General features: G+C 39.4%; 2 long non-coding RNA genes across 2 annotated transcripts; both read right to left on the bottom strand.

Moving 5' to 3' along the window:
- Positions 1-1,393: 1,393 nt before the first annotated feature.
- On the bottom strand, positions 1,394-3,483 carry LOC139134311 (uncharacterized). Its single transcript, XR_011552779.1, has 3 exons — positions 3,295-3,483; positions 2,411-2,560; positions 1,394-1,533 (listed from the first exon to the last, which is right to left on the bottom strand). It is a non-coding gene; the product is annotated as an uncharacterized lncRNA (long non-coding RNA).
- A 13,904-nt stretch (positions 3,484-17,387) lies between these two features.
- Positions 17,388-19,849, bottom strand: LOC139134310 (uncharacterized). Its single transcript, XR_011552778.1, has 3 exons — positions 19,723-19,849; positions 19,035-19,097; positions 17,388-18,332 (listed from the first exon to the last, which is right to left on the bottom strand). It is a non-coding gene; the product is annotated as an uncharacterized lncRNA (long non-coding RNA).
- Positions 19,850-20,378: the final 529 nt, after the last annotated feature.

The following is a 20,378-nucleotide window of genomic DNA, read 5'->3' as shown; positions in this document are numbered from 1 at the left end:
TCCACAGGCTTGTTTTTGTGTATATCGAAAAATGTTATGTCCCTCTTTGAATTAACACAGGGATGCTGGCCATTATGAATTTCAAGTGTCGGTAGATATTTTTGTAGTTTGTTTCTCAAGCACTAAACTTTCCTGGATGATTCCTGCTTTTTATTCTTCATTTTGAAAAGAATGGGTTAAAGTTACCTTACGGAAAGATGGAGCAAAATCTTAAATTTTTTCAATTTCGTGGCGCGAGTACTACCTGAAGTCAGCTCAAAATTTATCTGCGTGTATCTGACTTTCCCTCATTAGCCCTATTTCCCCACGATCAATGCTGATGTAAAGACTGCCATGAGAGAAAAGGAAATTGAGTATGCCCTCATATGTATGAATTCTTTGTTATCACGCTACTGTTGATTAATCACTTATTATTCCTTTTCTTTTCATTCTGCATTTACTTACCAGTACGAGGTTTTTAAGCCTTGCCAAAATATCTGTAATCTTGTATTGCACAACGCCAAAAACAGGAATAAAGGCTGCACCAATCAAGGCAGACACGCCCATTTCGTAATATAACAGTGTAATGACGATAACAACCTATTGATAATTCAAAAATCAATCGTAAGATTTACAATTTAGCTCCATAAACTTGTACTTGAATTTACATGAATCAATAATCGGACAAACAGCTGGTTAAAACTATGCATGGCACCACACAGCAAGATCCGTATGCTCCTCACGATGGGGATTCTCTCTTGTATTAAAGACTTTGATCAGTAATTTAATGTTAATAATACTGATTTTTTTCTCAATCTGACGACACTTTGTTGAACGTAGTATATCGTCACGCGTGCATGTGCCAGCTTTTGCCGTTTCTACAAGACTGGGCCTATATTCCACCCATGAGCCAGTTTGGTACATGCGAGATCAATCTGATTAAAAGTGATGTAGTGACGGCGACGTAACCACCTCATTGCTTTTCTCGTTTTAGCTGTGATAGTTTCGGCTGTCAGCTGGACAAAAACGGCAAAGAACAAACAAAGTTGGAAACGTCGCAATAATTACATCTGGTTTTAATCAGATTGATGCGTGATGACCACAGAAATCATTGAAAAGCGCCATGTTGATGGTTTGGCATATTTAAATTCACTTGAAATTCTAAAAGTTTACTTGAAACTCAAACTGTAATTTTGAAGCATGTCTCAAACAACTATTTTGTATGCGGCATTGAACAGTAATATAACATTTTTTAAAATTTATAAAACAGGGTAAAAGTGTGAAGAGTTAATCAAACTGTTTGGTCAGCTCAACTATTCAAGTAATGGCTCCACTTTGAATGTTATATCTGCCATACTCGCATACACATATATATCTATATAAATGAATATTTCTTGCCATTATTGGTCCTCCCCACAACCATGGCTGGTACATTGTGAACCAAAATATTGCAGTTGCATCCACTGACATGTGATTTGTTATCTGTCCAATAGTCATGTCACCGCTCGATAGACTCGCAGTCGACAGATGTAAAGATTTCTCGTAAGTAAGAGCCTGAAATACATAAAGTTATTACCTCAATGAACAGGTACATTTTCGTCCAAAAAACACACATTAGAACATCGGCTTTCCGTAGTATCTATTCATTTATAAATTTTCCTACTATCTCATCATTTCGTTTCAAAAGAAGATCTTGACATTATTACGTGGCTGTTTATTAATACATTATTGAAAATATGAATAAACAAATAATTCCGGACACTTTCATCGTCTATATTTCAATGTCAGCTCCATATCACAGTACAATAAATTACTCACAATTCTCTTTGATTGCGTCATTGAAGGTTACTTTTTTTAAACTTTTTTCAATGCTGCATATAAGCAATAATGTCCACAATCAAAATAATTGTTAAATAATATCTAGTAAAAGAACTTTTAGTTATTCAGTAAAAATTTCCAAAGTAAGTATCAAACAACCACAAATGTCACATAGGTACTACAGATGCCATACTTTTGGGCAGCAAGTTATGACGAACTGAAGGGATCATTCTCTGAGAAAACATAGCATGTAAATTTCTTTTGTCTTTTCTATTTGGAAAAATCAATACCCTTTTGTGTCATAAAACAGGTGAAACTAGTCTTTCTACTTTCCATCACAATATTCTGGATGGCTGAGGACACAATCAGTGGAAAATTTACAAAAATGCTATCGCCTCTCTCAATCATACATAATTTTCCCAATCAATTACACTGAGAATTGAGAAGAATGGTGTACGTTTTTAGAATTTTTACAACTAGACAATGAATTTGTCTACACATGGGAGACATGGTAGACTTCACTGAGGAATATCCGAGGATACAAAGCATAATGAATTATAGGAAATCTACAGTGATGTACCATAGAGGGCGTCGTCTTTAAGCTTCCTCCTACCTGAAGGGCTGATTGTACACGTATAGCGTACCAATCGAACATAATATGTGCAAATCGGAGCAGAATGGCCTTTGCAAGGGTAAGCACACAGATGACAAGCACCAGAACATATCCGTTGCTGAAGAACTCGTTTACTGTAACGTAGCACATCTGCGTAGAGGATAAAACGAGGTGTTTTCATAAATTGTTATTTTTTTGCCAGTGACAACTTAAAGGTTTGTCTGTTATATTATTCATCATATAAGCCTAATAACTGCTACAAGCTATTGCAGCAATATGAAATACTGGATCGACCCATCGCAAGCCAATAGGCGAATAAGCTTTCACTCTTTCTCTTCCGTTCCTTTCATGAAACGAAAATGTTAGGGGAGACTTTCGATGAATCAAGTACACTCATCTCTACCAAACCTGTCAACGAGGAAACTACTGAAAGTCTGTCAATCGACTGTCAGAGTCGATCACTTCAATTGGTAACAACACTATTAAGGTAGTATGCGCCTCGAAAGTGAACGACTTAACCTTTTGCTCAAACTTTCCCCAATCAAATTTTTTATCATTCAAGAATAAAAGCCTGGGCTCACGGCGCATCATTTAGTACTAGGGAAACAAATAACCCAAGATTTACCGATATTTAAAATTCAAAATGGCCGCCATCCCTGTGTTTACTCTATGGAGTAGAATAAAATTTTCGAATTAAGCCGGTGAAAAGTTTTCTTATACCAAGAGCTTGGGAATGGACCCCACAAGTAGTATATCAGAAAAGAATTGTAAAAGTTTGAGTGTCCGAATATTTGTACCTTAGACAAGTCTAACGATCTCGTTCGAATATAACATAGAGGGTTTTGTAACCTGCAAACTTTACCATCCCCGAAAGCTTTGCTTACGTTTTCAGTTGGCTGTTCTTCGCCAAAATACTCTCTCGTTGCGTAGCTAATTACGCCCCCAATGGCGAAAGGAATCAAAATGAGACAGATATCTGCGAGCACCCTAATGGAGACTCCCAATAACATCGGCCGACCGTAAACTCTCACATAGGTTTTCCACAAAGACGGTCGTCTGTTTTTCTGGAGAGCTCTTGCCTGAAACAGAAGATAGAACAAACACGACATCCTCTGTAAAATTAGTATCAACAAATAGTGATGTTGAATGCCGCGTTTGCTAAGTATAATTACACGTCCGATTGGATTAACATATGATTATCTTATCTTGCATGATGGGTGCCCACTTACACTTGAACGTTGATGTAAATATGTGAAAAGCAAAGGTCCAAGTAACTTGACAAACTTTTGCATCCTCACTAAATGATGGTAAAACGTTTCTCTGGCTGCGACGTATTGTTGTCATTTCTCAGCGAGAAAATTTTGACAAAGAGAAAGCGTTCATTCAATTGAAGTCATCGTTTTGATTACGCGGGCTTCCTTCTAAAAGTTCGATGGTATCATATATAAGTGTCCGTAAAACGAGATAAGTACCGTGCTTGGCTTCGCAAAAAAAGTGTATTTACAATAAAATTCGTCATATGAACTTATTTCACACCGAAACTTTTTAAAAGCAAAAAATAGCAAAATTAAAAACGGGTCTGACATGGTGGCAAAATATGACTGTATCTTGCCGATTTATGATCTTCTCTACCGCAAACTGATCGGATATGTAAAGCAGACTTTAAATCAAATAAAATGTTCTCAAAATATATCAGTGCAGTCTCAAATGCTTAAAATTCCAACTTTAGCATCGATTAAGTACAGATAGAGTGATTTACTTTCTCTGAATCATATGCTTTCTGGAAAACTCTGTACACATATCTGCATTCAAAATCCGACGGCAAGCACCAAGATCATCCATCTCCAACGGTCGCTTGTACCCAAGAACGAACAACCAATTGAGGGACGAAAACATCGCCTTCGATAACAGATTACCGTAGTTGAAGCGATAGAACATCCTCTTGTTATGACGTCGGTAGGATAAGCCTTTTCGTTGTAACACTAACCTAAAATCTGTCAAGTCACATTTATCTTCAGCCTTTAATTCTCATTGTGTACTGCGGCAGCCGAAAAGTACTTGCACAGGCTGGAGATAACACTCAGATCAATGAAGTCCATGTACTCCGATCATCTTATGAGCAAATTTCTGAGTCATTCAAAAGTAAGTATAGGTTTGGACTGTCGATACACTTAGTAAATGTAAAGCTATTTTATTACACGTACAAATTGTACCAGTATATTGTTTTGAGAGTAATTTCAAGTGTAGTAAGATAATTGTATGTGTGGCGACTCAGTGTTAGAGCAACTCAATTTCTACATCAAAATCTTAAAACGGAATCGTCACTTTGGCCAATGAAAACTTCTCACATGAGCGCTATGTATGGCTTATATTCGTACCTTTGACAGTTACCCTAGTAACAGCTGATGAAAGATATGACTGTCAGATCATTATTGAATTTAAAGCGATAAAGAAGTCAGTCTGTAGCACAGACGTCAGAAGTATAAATAAAATACACACCCACTAGTCACAGAAAGGTTATCAAGAATGTAACCTTGGTCAAGCTGATAACTGGAAGGTGCACTTTGACTTCTTAAGACATGGGGATATGACAAGTGAGTAAATAACTATGTTCGCAAGTAAACAAAGTTACTGTTTGCTGTACGTAAAGATTTCAAAGGCTTACCTTTGTTCGTATTAAATTAACTTCCACACATAGCATACATCCGTAGATTACGATGCTTGTAAGGGTAACCACTTGTCTCATTATGGTAATATCAATCCCAATGTCACCTGTTTGTTTGATCAGTCTTGTAACGTCAATAGCGACAGCTGACAGCCAATACAGAACCAACAACCAGGTCAAGTGAGGTCGCTTCCAATATTCAAGGTAGTTATAGTACACTCAACTTGTTAGTCCACAGAGCATTGCACACGACTGAGGTACATAGAGATGAGGTTGTGTTACAGAGTTCCTGGTCACATCTGTTAAAACACCTTCACCAACGCCACAGAGTAACACTAAAATCAGGAGAGTTGTCAATATCCATTTTCTTTTGTGTCCCGGATATGGTATAAGTATTTTCGATGAATAGTTTCTCAAGGCTGTGAAACATCCGAGTATAATCAGCGCCGAGGACAGGAGAAGGAGGAAGCACAAGTGTATTCCACAATACACAATATCGAGATTGCGTTGACTTTGGTAACAGTGAGTTGAATTGTCGCTTATTTTAACAAATCACGTCCGTTCGGACGATGCCATCTCAAGCCAGTGCAGAAGCGGAGCTGTAGTGCGATCGTTCAGCGTTGACTTGTTCACTCTATGAAAGGAGGGGCGGTGATAAGGTGCATTATAAAGCGTCTCTGTAAATATAATAATTCATAGCTACTTTCAAATTCGTGACATTCGTGACCCAAATCAAAGGTTACCTTTTTGTAATGTGCAGTAACATGTGCAACCCTATGAAGCGTATTCCACACTAGTGCTGATGTTGGTCAATTATATTATTAAATACAATCGTTTTTGTGTTTTACAGACAAGTTATAACAATAATTGTTTACAAATGCGCAGAATACTCGAAACAGTTGAACTTTCAGGAATTTATTGATAAATTTCAAAGTAAAAAAACTGTAAAGTACAAATTTCAAAATATATGTATTGGGATAAGTACAGATTTATCGTCTGGCTTGCGACTTCGACCGAGGGACAGGAAATGAAGTATGTCCGTCCCTAGGGGAATACATGAGGAAAGTGGAGCAGGACTTGTCCTATGCCCAGAGTGAAGGGACTGTTGTGCCGCAGACAAGACCGAAGGCTAAGCGCCCTCATGAAGTGAAGGAAGGAAATAAATGGGGAGGTGTAAATGATGCCTATATACAAGCCTGGATAGGAGCGGTTGATATCTCTGCCAGCGCAAAATCGCGTACCATTTTTAGTCTGCGTCGGACAACAAAAAGTTAGGTACCATTTTACAGCCCTGGCATCGCTCTTACTCCTAGCAAAATGCCATACGCCATACTTCTAGCAAAATGCCATACGCGTACACAAATAACCTTGGAAACATTTTTTCTAGTAGAGATGACGAACATCTACAAAATGATTCTCGGTATTTGAGAGAAATCCATAAACAGGCGGTAGAAATGAATCGTAAATATCTCGACTATTTTCCCCATTAACGGACTGTGTTGGTAGCAATTATCTTGTGCAGAACAAGTGGATCATGTTGACAGCGCAGGGAAAAGCGGTCAGTCCCCTGGTACCAGGCGCCAAATGTAAAAAAATTAATTTACACAATCAAGCTTTTTTTAGAGATAGAAAAGATGGAAAATGTATATATAGAGAGGAATTATATATATATATATATATATATATATATATATATATATATATATATATATATATATATATATATATATACACATATATATGTGTGCGTGTGTATACACACACATACAGATACATTGCCCCACACGTTTGCGTATGCATACATATACATAGTAAAAAATACGCGCACGCATATAGCGTATTCATTCATACATGTAGAATACATACATACATACATACATACATACATACATACATACATACATACATACATACATACATACATACATACATACATACATACATACATACATACATACATACATCGGACTTTGATACCGCTCGAAGATTTTACATCAAGCCTCGTTTTCGAGGCAGCTGCTGACGTTTACAGTATCTGACAGCGCTGCAAAATCTTATATACACAGCCTCGTTCTGATGAAGTATCGCTGTATCAGAACGAGGTTCTATATGTGAGAAATTTACTCAGCTCAGCACAGCTGCAAAAAGTTTATATATATCAGCCTCGATCTGATGATACAACTACACACAGCAAAATTTTACATACAGTCTCGTTCTGAGGGCACAGCTATAGCTGGGAAGTTTTATACACAGACTCAGTGGGTAAATTTTACATACAGACTCGTTCTGAAGAGAGCTATAGCTGAGAAGTTTTATACACAGACTCGGTTCAAATTTTACATATACAAACTTGTTCTGAAGACACACCACGCTGGGAAGTCTTATACACAGACTCGGTTGGAAAATTTTATATACAGCCAGCTGGGAAGTTTTATACACAGACTCGGTGGGAAAATTTTACATACAGCTAGCTGGGAAGTTTTATACACAGACTCGGTTGGAAAAGTTTACATACAGCCAGCTGGGAAGTTTTATACACAGACTCGGTGGGAAAATTTTACATACAGCTAGCTGGGAAGTTTTATACACAGACTCGGTTGGAAAATTTTACATACAGCCAGCTAGGAAGTTTTATACACAGACTCCATGGGACACTTTTACATACAGACTCGTCTTGGATTGAGTGTAATACCTGGTGATGCTTGTGCTCAGAAAGCGTGATTGAACTCTGCCCGGTATCGTACGCGGCTAGACCCTGGCAAGACGAAAGCCAATACACGCATAGTGCTCCGGGATAGTGCTGGCGCTTGTGCTATTAAAGTGCATTTGAACTTTCCGGTTTATTTTGATCTAGTAAGGTATAGCCACAACAATGATCGTGGTATTGCTATCAGGTGAGATCACCACTGATCTGGGCTGCTCGCAGCCTAGCCCTGTGTACATGTCTGTGTGTTCCCGGCGTTATACGGCCGGGAACACACAGACCTGTACGCAGGGCTACTCGTCAACCATACAACGGCGTCAACCATACACCGATCGTTCACTGAGACCGCTGCAGTCCGTCAGCTGTGCAACGAACTTTCGCGGTCTACACAGTTACGAGAATAAAGACAAAAATTTAATACTGAAATCTTGGTGCAATAAACCCATGCACAATGATGAATGAAGGTAAATTTGAGTAAAAAAGACAGCAATTCTTGGTCTTGGACTTTACTCGGGGCATTTGACACAAGGAGCATGGAGGTACACGCGAGCATGTAGCTAAGGGACTAGTCAGTTGCGTAGCCAGGGGGGCGGTGGATTCATGGGGGTCACCCTGTTTTTGACTTTGGTGATGGGAGCACCATGTTTTTGAAATGCCCAATAGGGGGGGGGGGGGGGTTTCAGTGTGTTTTTCAAGTTCAACAAGGGCTCATACTTGCATAAAATGCATTGTGCCAGCCACAAATTTCAGCATTGAGTTGCATTTTCGGGCGCCCTTCGGGCGCGTTACTTTAATAATAATAAGACATATTTTTAGAGCCCTGTCCTAGTGCAAAACTTTATATATTTGACATATATATATTTGAGATATCTGTATGTTTAAAATTTTTCGGCGCGCCCTTGGGCGCATTTCTTTAAAATATCAAACATATTTTTCAGCATGCCCTTCATATGAAAAGCATGGCAAGTTCTTGATACTTTCTGTTTTCTCTATAAGAAGCAACATGCACTAATATTTCAATCACATTTTCCTTACAATAGTTTCTGGACATCTGCTTATGCATAAAGAGATCTAGAGTTGGAATACATACAGCTCATTCAAAATACTGTACTCAAACTTTAGAATTGACACTTTTAAGTTCCTATCTTACAACTGACATGACACCAATTTCATTAAAACACAGAATGACTGATTGTTGAAAATATACCCCCAACATTATATATAGGCCTATATATAGGCCTATATATATATATATATATATATATATATATATATTATATATATATATATTATATATATATATATATATATATATATATATATATATATATACTGAATTATTCAATTTATATTCCACCTTTTGTTAACCTTTGTTTCACACAGGGGGGTCACCCTGTTTTTGAAAGTTGGAATGGGGGGTTCAGCCACTTTTTGACGTCGGCAAAAAATAATCCACCGCCCCCTAGGCCGAAGACACTGACCAGTCCCTAATACAACGGTTGTGTTTACGAGAATTAGAAATGATCAGACACTCAAAACACCAGTAAATCAGCGACGCTCAACCGACAGAGTATATGAGATTCATTGAAGACGACATGGAGGTCGCAAGAGATCTCTTTCTACCTCCATGCCATGTTCAATGAATCTCATATACTCTATCGGCTGAGTGTCGCTGATTGACTGGTGAATTGGAATATCTGATCATTTCTAATTCTCGTAAACACAACCAAGCACCATGCTCTGTGTACCGCCATTCTCCTTGCGTCGAATGCCCCGAGGAAAGTCCAAGACCAAGAATTGCTGTCTTGTTGCACAAATTTGCCTTCATCCATCATAGTGCATGGGTTTATTGCACCAAAATTTCCGAATTAAATTTTTGTCTTTATTCTCTTAACTCTGTAGACCGCGAAAGTAGGTTGCACAGCCGACTGCAGTGACCTGCAGTGAACGAGCACTGTGTGGTCGACGCCTACCGCATATCCACAGGCGCTCCTTAGCTGGTTAGACTGCTAAGTAGATCGATTTTCGGCTCGATTTATCGATCCCGTGGTCGATATACCCACCACTGCAACCTAAATACTCACAAGGTGTGCAACACAATCACTCAAAAAACACACCACCTGATTTGTCTACTGGCCGAGCGCTCAAACAAAACATTCAGAACTACACTCCCATATACCTGGTTGGATCACAAATTTAATCATCTCCTCGAAAATCACGCCAAAGAGCGTGTTACTCGCGTCATCTTGAAGAAATCGGCCGTGTTTTAAGACCAAGCGGGGTGAAATGCAGCCTGCAGAACGATTCTACAATATGACGTAATTTTTTCCACTGCTGATTGGTTCGACTGTACTTCACCAGTGACGTCTTGCAGTGACCTTTGTTTTGGCCGTTGATTAGCCAATCAGCAGTGGAAAAATTGCATCATATGGTAGAATCGTTCTGCAGGCCGCATTTCACCCCGCTTGATCTCAAAACACGGCCGATTTCTTCAAGATGACGCGAGTAACACGTTCATCAGCGTGATTTCCGAGGAGATGGTTGAATTTGTGATCCAACTAGGTATATGGGAGTGTAGTTCTGAATGTTTGTGTGAGCGCTCGGCCAGTAGACAAATCGGGTGGTGTGTTTTTTGAGTGATTGTGTTGCACACCTTGTGAGTATTTAGGTTGCAGTGGCGGGCATATCGACTACGGGATCGATAAATCGAGCCGAAAATCGATCTACTTAGCAGACTAACCAGCTAAGGAGCGCCTGTGCGCATATCCTTTCTTCTACGAACAGCCCAGATCAGTGGTGATCTCTCGTGATAGCAATACCACGGTCATTGTTGTGGCTAGCACAAAATAAACTGGAAAGTTCAAATGCACTTGAATAGCATAAGCGCTAACACTATGCTAGCTCTTCATGGCAGAGCTGTGTGTTACCGGCGTTATACGGCCTTCCCCGGGGGGGAGGGTAACTCCCATAGATGGCTATACGGGGAGGGTCCGTGCGGAAGGGGTGGTTTTTTGCGCTGTTTGGTATCAGAAAGGGTATACTTTTCACGAGGTGTTGGTATGAGAAAGGGTCCGGTTTTAAACACAATCTGACATTTACAAAATCATGCTGTCAACACTGGAAACCCATGTATCTACATCCCAGATCTACCATCAATATTTCCGATCTGTCGGTTTGACTGTTGGTACCCCTGGTACGCAAGGCGAGTGAGTCGTATCTGTATACGTATGGTATTGTATGGTATCAGATACTAAAGCTGTGGAAACACAGCTATCTGTTGGCGGGGTAGCGTGAGTTGCTATGCGGGTCAAAGGTCAACCCCTCCACTAACATAGCAACTCACGCTACCCCACCAAGAGATAGCTGCGTTTCCACAACTAGGTATCAGAAAGGGTAGGTTTTTGCTCAAAACTGGTATCACAACAGTTTGGGTTTCCATGTTCGTGCGGAGCCCCCCCCCCCCATACTATTAGCCATGGAGTTAATACCTCCCCGGGGGCCGTGCTCCCATAGTGGCTCTTGTGGTGGGAGGCCGTATAACGCCGGTAACACACAGCCCTGCCATGCAGAACTAGCACTATGTGTGTAGCAGCTTTAGTCTTGCCAGGGTCTAGCTGCTTACGATACCGGGCAGAGTTCAATCACGCTTTCTGAGCACAAGCATCACCAGGTATTACACTCAATCCAAGACGAGTCTGTATGTAAAAGTGTCCATGGAGTCTGTGTATAAAACTTCCTAGCTGGCTGTATGTAAAATTTTCCAACCGAGTCTGTCTAAAACTAATCCCAGCTAGCTGTATGTAAAATTTTCCAACCAAGTCTGTGTATAAGACTTCCCAGCGTGGTGTGTCTTCAGAACGAGTTTGTATATGTAAAATTTTTCCACCGAGTCTGTGTATAAAACTTCCCAGCGTGGTGTGTCTTCAGAACGAGTTTGTATATGTAAAATTTTTCCACCGAGTCTGTGTATAAAACTTCTCAGCTATAGCTCTCTTCAGAACGAGTCTGTATGTAAAATTTACCCACCGAGTCTGTGTATAAAACTTCCCAGCTATAGCTGTGCCCTCAGAACGAGACTGTATGTAAAATTTTGCTGTGTGTAGTTGTATCATCAGATCGAGGCTGATATATATAAACTTTTTGCAGCTGTGCTGAGCTGAGTAAATTTCTCACATATAGAACCTCGTTCTGATACAGCGATACTTCATCAGAACGAGGCTGTGTATATAAGATTTTGCAGCGCTGTCAGATACTGTAAACGTCAGCAGCTGCCTCGAAAACGAGGCTTGATGTAAAATCTTCGAGCGGTATCAAAGTCCGATGTATGTATGTATGTATGTATGTATGTATGTATGTATGTATGTATGTATGTATGTATGTATGTATGTATGTATGTATGTATGTATGTATGTATGTATGTATGTATGTATGTATGTATGTATGTATGTATGTATTCTACATGTATGAATGAATACGCTATATGCGTGCGCGTATTTTTTACTATGTATATGTATGCATACGCAAACGTGTGGGGCAATGTATCTGTATGTGTGTGTATACACACGCACACATATATATGTATATATATATATATATATATATATATATATATATATATATATATATATATATATATATATAATTCCTCTCTATATATACATTTTCCATCTTTTCTATTTCTAAAAAAGCTTGATTGTGTAAATTATTTTTTTACATTTGGCGCCTGGTATCAGCACAGCTGCAAAAAGTTTATATATATCAGCCTCGGTCTGATGATACAACTACACACAGCAAAATTTTACATACAGTCTCGTTCTGAGGGCACAGCTATAGCTGGGAAGTTTTATACACAGACTCGGTGGGTAAATTTTACATACAGACTCGTTCTGAAGAGAGCTATAGCTGAGAAGTTTTATACACAGATTCGGTGGGAAAATTTTACATACAAACTCGTTCTGAAGACACAGCACGCTGGGAAGTTTTATACACAGACTCAGTGGAAAAATTTTACATATACAAACTCGTTCTGAAGACACACCACGCTGGGAAGTCTTATACACAGACTCGGTTGGAAAATTTTACATACAGCCAGCTGGGAAGTTTTATACACAGACTCGGTGGGAAAATTTTACATACAGCTAGCTGGGAAGTTTTATACACAGACTCGGTTGGAAAATTTTACATACAGCCAGCTGGGAAGTTTTATACACAGACTCGGTGGGAAAATTTTACATACAGCTAGCTGGGAAGTTTTATACACAGATTCGGTTGGAAAATTTTACATACAGCCAGCTAGGAAGTATTATACAGACTCGGCGGGAAAATTTTACATACAGCTAGCTGGGAAGTTTTATACACAGACTCCGTGGGAAACTTTTACATACAGACTCGTCTTGGATTAAGTGTAATACCTGGTGATGCTTGTGCTCAGAAAGTATGATTGAACTCTGCCTGGTATATCGTACGCGGCTAGACCCTGGAAAGACGAAAGCCAATACAGGCATAGTGCTGGCGCTTGTGCTATTCAAGTGCATTTGAACTTTCCGGTTTATTTTGATCTAGTAAGGTATAGCCACAACAATGATCGTGGTATTGCTATCAGGTGAGATCACCACTGATCTGGGCTGCTCGCAGCCTAGCCCTGTGTACATGTCTGTGTGTTCCCGGCGTTATACGGCCGGGAACACACAGACCTGTACGCAGGGCTACTCGTCAACCATACAACGGCGTCAACCATACACCGATCGTTCACTGAGACCGCTGCAGTCCGTCAGCTGTGCAACGAACTTTCGCGGTCTACACAGTTACGAGAATAAAGACAAAATTTAATACTGAAATCTTGGTGCAATAAACCCATGCACAATGATGGATGAAGGTAAATTTGAGTAAAAAAGACAGCAATTCTTGGTCTTGGACTTTACTCGGGGCATTTGACACAAGGAGCATGGAGGTACACGCGAGCATGTAGCTAAGGGACTGGTCAGTTGCTTCAGCCAGGGGGGCGGTGGATTCATGGGGGTCACCCTGTTTTTGACTTTGGTGATGGGGGCAACATGTTTTTGAAATGCCCAATAGGGGGGTCAGTGTGTTTTTCAAGTTCAACAAGGGCTCATACTTGCATAAAATGCATTGTGCCAGCCACAAATTTCAGCATTGAGTTGCATTTTCGGGCGCCCTTCGGGCGCGTTACTTTAATAATAATAAGACATATTTTTAGAGCCCTGTCCTAGTGAAAAACTTTATATATTTGACATATATATATTTGAGATATCTGTATGTTTAAAATTTTTCGGCGCGCCCTTGGGCGCATTTCTTTAAAATATCAAACATATTTTTCAGCATGCCCTTCATATGAAAAGCATGGCAAGTTCCTGATACTTTCTGTTTTCTCTATAAGAAGCAACATGCACTAATATTTCAATCACATTTTCCTTACAATAGTTTCTGGACATCTGCTTATGCATAAAGAGAGTTGGAATACATACAGCTCATTCAAAATACTGTACTCAAACTTTAGAATTGACACTTTTAAGTTCCTATCTTACAACTGACATGACACCAATTTCATTAAAACACAGAATGACTGATTGTTGAAAATATACCCTCAAAATTATATATATATATATATATATATATATATATATATATATATATATATATATATATATATACTGAATTATTCAATTTATATTCCACCTTTTGTTAACCTTTGTTTCACACAGGGGGGTCACCCTGTTTTCGAAAGTTGGAATGTGGGGTCACCCTGTTTTCGAAAGTTGAAATGGGGGGGGGGGGGTTCAGCCACTTTTTGACATCAGCAAAAAATAATCCACCGCCCCCTAGGCCGAAGACACTGACCAGTTCCTAATAAAACGGTTGTGTGTACGAGAATTAGAAATGATCAGACACTCAAAACACCAGTAAATCAGCGACGCTCAACCGACAGAGTATATGAGATTCATTGAAGACGGCATGGAGGTCGCAAGAGATTTTCTACCTCCATGCTATGTTCAATGAATCTCATATACTCTATCGGCTGGGTGTCGCTGATTCACTTGTGAATTGGAATGTCTGATCATTTCTAATTCTTGTAAACACAACCAAGCACCATGCTCTGTGTACCGCCATTCTCCTTGCGTCGAATGCCCGGAGGAAAGTCCAAGACCAAGAATTGCTGTCTTGTTGCACAAATTTGCCTTCATCCATCATAGTGCATGGGTTTATTGCACCAAATTTCCGAATTAAATTTTTGTCTTTATTCTCTTAACTCTGTAGACCGCGAAAGTAGGTTGCACAGCCGACTGCAGTGACCTGCAGTGAACGAGCACTGTGTGGTCGACGCCTAGCGCATGTCCTTTCTTCTACGAACAGCCCAGATCAGTGGTGATCTCTCGTGATAGCAATACCACGGTCATTGTTGTCGCTAGCACAAAATAAACCGGAAAGTTCAAATGCACTTGAATAGCATAAGCGCTAGCACTATGCTAGCTCTTCATGGCAGGGCTGTGTGTTACCGGCGTTATACGGCCTCCCATGGTGGCTCTTGTGGTGGGAGGCCGTATAACGCCGGTAACACAGCCCTGCCATGCAGAGCTAGCACTATGCGTGTATCAGCTTTAGTCTTGCCAGGGTCTAGCCGCAAAAAAGGCAGCTCACGGCCGGCTGGGCTGTGCGCGGTCTTTTCCTAACGTGTTGCTGTTAAGCAGCAGCCGCTACAGGCCAGCGCTGCAAAGGAAACAGGTCAGAAAAGCCAGCGCACGGCATATGGGCTACAATAATTGCACCTAGCCTGGATCATTCTTAGCTCCATGGCCCTGCGTACGATACTGTGTTTTCCCAGCGCGGCGCGAGAGGCCTACCGCCTCCCGTCCAGCACCTTCAACGCCGGGAACGCACAGCATCGTTTTGCGGCTGTATCAGTCAGCCAGAACAAGTTCATATATATATATATATATATATATATATATATATATATATATATATATATATATATATATATATATAATTTTGCGGCTGTATCAGTAAGTTAGAGCGAGGTCCTATGTATATAAAATTTTGCAGCTCTATCAGTAAGTCAGGACGAGGTTCTATGTATATAAATTTTGCAGCTCTATCAGTAAGTCAGAACGAGGTTCTATGTATATAAAATTTTGCAGCTGTATCAGTAAGTCAGAACGAGGTTCTATGTATATAAAATTTTGCAGCTCTATCAGTAAGTCAGAACGAGGTTCTATGTATATAAAATTTTGCAGCTCTATCAGTAAGTCAGAACGAGGTTCTATGTATATAAAATTTTGCAGCTCTATCAGTAAGTCAGAACGAGGTTCTATGTATATAAAATTTTGCAGCTCTATCAGTAAGTCAGAACGAGGTTCAATGTATATAAAATTTTGCAGCTGTATCAGTAAGTCAGAACGAGGTCCAGCTGTATCAGTAAGTCAGAACGAGGTTCTATGTATATAAATTTTTTCGCGTCGAGGCTCGACCCTTGTCCAGGCTCTATAGTCTATGTATGTATGTATGTATGTATGTATGTATGTATGTATGTATGTATGTATGTATGTATGTATGTGCGTACTTATTATGTATGTGTGTATGTATGTATTCTACATGTATGAATGAATACGCTATATGCGTGCGCGTATTTTTTTCTATATGTATGTATATGTATGCATACGCAAACATATGTGTGGGGCAATGTATCTGTATGTGTGTGTACACACGCACACATATATAGTATATATATATATATATATATATATATATATATATATATATATATATATATATATATATATAATTCCTCTCTCTATATACATTTTCCACCTTTTCTATCTCTAAAAAAAGCTTGATTGTGTAAATTAATTTTTTTACATTTGGCGCCTCGTACCCCTGGGGTGGGGAGGGATGGGGTTCTTTGTGCACCGTCTTACTGCTTTCTTTATTACAACACAAGTCCATAAAATCTCCTCTCCAACCTGTAAACCAACCACTGTAATTGCTAAGCAAACATTGCTAATCGGCTGGCCGTATCTGCGGATTAATTGGGTCAACATCACAGCCATCCCACACGCAGTAAAACAGGGCACAGCTGTACGTCCCCTTGGGGGGGGACGGATAGGTTTTTTTGTGCAACGGTTTACTTATTTGATTTTATTTATTTTGACTGTGATATTTCAAATAAAAATTTCAACTCCAAACCTTCTGTTTTCTGTTTCTTTATTACTACAGTAATTTTAATAATTTTGACTGTGGTATTTCAAATAAAGATTTCAACTCCACACCGTCTGACTGCTTTCTATATTACCAACAAGTCCTGATCTCCTGTCCAACTTGTATATACACCGCTGCAATTGCTCCACAAATATTGCCAATTTTAATCAGCTGTACGTATCAGCAGATTAATTGATTAAGTCAACACTACAGCCGTCACACACGTAGTAAACTATTATTTTACTACGTGTGTGACGGCTGTGGTGTTGACTTAAGCAATTAATCCGCTGATACGGACAGCGGATTAGCCAGTTGGCAATGTTTGCGGAGCAATTACAGTGGTGTATATACATGTTTGAGAGGATATATTAGTAGTAAAGAAAACAGTTAGACAGTTTGGAGTTGAAATTTTTATTTGAAATACCACAGTCAAAATTAATAAACACAGTACAGTGCATTTGGTGGTGACTATACAGAACAAACGACGAAGTCAACGGCACTTGAGGTGTTAAAACTATTGATTGCTTTATTTGCACTCTAAGAAATCACAATGGAGATCTGTCGGCATTCACTGTTTGGCCTTAGCGTCAAAATTTACTGATAACCTTTGTCAATTCTGCAACCTTTGCAACAGAAAACCACGTCACTAAGTAACAGAAACATTTGATTCATGAATTACCATGCCAATACGCCAGTGAAAGAAGTGTAAGAACTAACAATTGTTAATATCATTCATGATAAATTAAATAACATTAACATGTTAAAGGTGAACATTCAGATTCGGATTATGGGAAATTATAAATAATTGTGACAGGAGTCACATTCAGACAAAGGAATGGACAGGCGTATTTTGCTTCAGAATAATACCTGTAATCGTACTCTAATTAATCCCGTCTTAAAGTTTCAGCGTATCCACCGTCCGTCAGGGAGAGAAAATAGGCTTTATGAATAAATGGCTACTTGCTTTCTTCACGTACCCCGTAAAGTTATCTGATTTTTAGCGTAAAATCGGCAGACACTGATACCAAAAGTATGGCATCACATCGCTTAGCTTATTTAAATGCCCAGGTAACAACACGAAGAGACCTCCATGAATATTTCCAAGAATATACTCGATCGGAATTAAGCTGATTAATATTGAACAACGGAATCGCCTCCGAATATTCGTGATACTTGTCCTCGCGTGCGATTGGGAATTGTTGACATCAACGCTTCTTGACCAAAGAAGCGAATTCACTGCCGTCTTGATTTTGTAACTTCTTCGGCGAACCAAATTCAACGACTTTACCTTCACTCAACACCAACACGCTGTCCGAGTCCAGAATAGTTGATATGCGGTGCTAGAAATTAAGACACAAGACATCACTCACTCTTATAAACAGTAAACCGACTGACTTTAAAAACTGCACATCGAAATCATCAGTTCACAAAATTTGTATTAAAAGAGGAAATATATTTAAAAAGATACTTCGCACACTTGCCGTGCGGTCCAATATCTGTGAAAATAATCTTCGGAAATTTTTCCGAATTACTTTCCGAATTTTGTTCTGAAATGCACGCATCTGCAAATACATTAGCAATTTAAATGCTGCTAGTTTGGAAAGCATTTTAAAATCTAACAAAGGAAAACCGACGGATTAGGAGGTGCTGAATACATTGTGTAAAGTCACAATTTTGAATTCGCCAAGCATAGGGGCGCATGAATATTTGTAGCAAGAATACTTTACTATATTCACTTTTGCCGACAATGTAGAGGGTACTGATTTTTCAAAAAGAAATATTAGTTGTGTCATGTATGCTTGTATGCCTTTCTGTCTGTCTGTCTGTCTGTCTGTGTATATATGTATGATCTACTTGCAATATGTAAAGTCATGCATTTCAGCTGTGACCTCTTGATATCACCAAATCTCTTTCGCTGTAAAACACAATTTCATAACCAATGGTCGTTGATGATCTTTTGACGGTGATCGTGACGAATAATTTAAGTTTATGTGACTGAAATGCCTTCATCAATAGGAAATGAACTTCAAATGTATACTTACAGCGATAGTTAACACTGTCCTGTCGGTGAAGGCGGTGGATATGACGCTTTGTAATATCGCGTCCTGAAACAAAAAACGACCACAAAGACAACTGACACGTCAAAGTGTGTAGGCACAGCAAAAACACAAATTATCAAAGTTCCAAGGCGTACGAATGTATATTACGACACAACAGTAAAAAATAAATTGAAATAGTTTTGTCATTCATCAGAATGTTTTCTTTCGGAAGTTCGTATTATCAGTAAAATCAAACCAAACTGCAAAATATCACAAATAGTTACCTATAAAAGATTAGCCATTGCGAACGTTATGGGTAATGAAGAGGAGAAGTTGCTAAGTCACCTTAATTTTTTTCACAAATAGTTGTACTGTGTAAGAAAATGTGCCATGCAATTAATCATAGTATCAATTCTCCAGACAATGCCGTAGCGCTATGGGAATAGCAAACATGATTTAAAATTCCCCCAGGCATGCACAAGGTATGTATCAACTGAATGACACAACGACAGTGCTACACCACCGAGAAATTTGACCCATAAAAGAATTAAGATATATTGGATCTTTGTTGATATTTACCGGTGATTTTAAGCATGTGTTTACCATAAAATGGGGGCAAAGAGATATTTTGACTCTCATTGACGTTTGCCGTCATCTTAGACTACTTGATTTCATTCAAAACGATACTGACCGTCTTAACATCGATTGATGCAGTGGATTCGTCCATAACAAGAATCTTGGCATTCCTAAGAAATGCTCTAGCAAGGCAGAAGAGTTGTCTTTGACCAACGCTAAAATTATCGCCTTCTGCTGAGACTTCCGAGTCTTGAAGTCAAGGAAAGAATCAGCATAAGATAGATATGACATCAGTTTTAATGAAGTTACCAGCAATAACGACCAGCAACGAGCAGTAATCAGCAATATTGAGTAAGAACCAGATAGATAACGAGCCAAAATATATGGTCTGTCAATTAATTAGACTCCAACCGCAGTACCCCACCGATCGTAGACGCCCTCTACGACACGTTTAATACTTTCCAGTAGTGAGCTGCATCATGGAATAAGACAGCATTAACTATTAGGTACCGTTCAGTTTTTACGGCCGGGGGGGGGGCGGCAAAATCCAGGGGGGTCATCATAATTTTGGAATCCGCAAAGGGGGGGGTCATCGCTTTTTCACTGGTAGGAAAGGGGGGGGTCACCACATTTTCAAAACATAATACCAACAATAAAGTTCACTTTATGCCATGGCCATGATCGACCCTCTTTACCGGCGGGCCGCCTTCGGCGGCCCACTACAATAAATATACATTATGTATTACCCATGACCCTCTTAACGGGCAGATG

This window comes from Ptychodera flava, chromosome 6 (genome assembly GCF_041260155.1).
Source record: "Ptychodera flava strain L36383 chromosome 6, AS_Pfla_20210202, whole genome shotgun sequence".
NCBI classification, from domain to species: Eukaryota; Metazoa; Hemichordata; class Enteropneusta; family Ptychoderidae; genus Ptychodera; species Ptychodera flava.
This window is presented reverse-complemented; position numbering and strand designations above follow the sequence as displayed.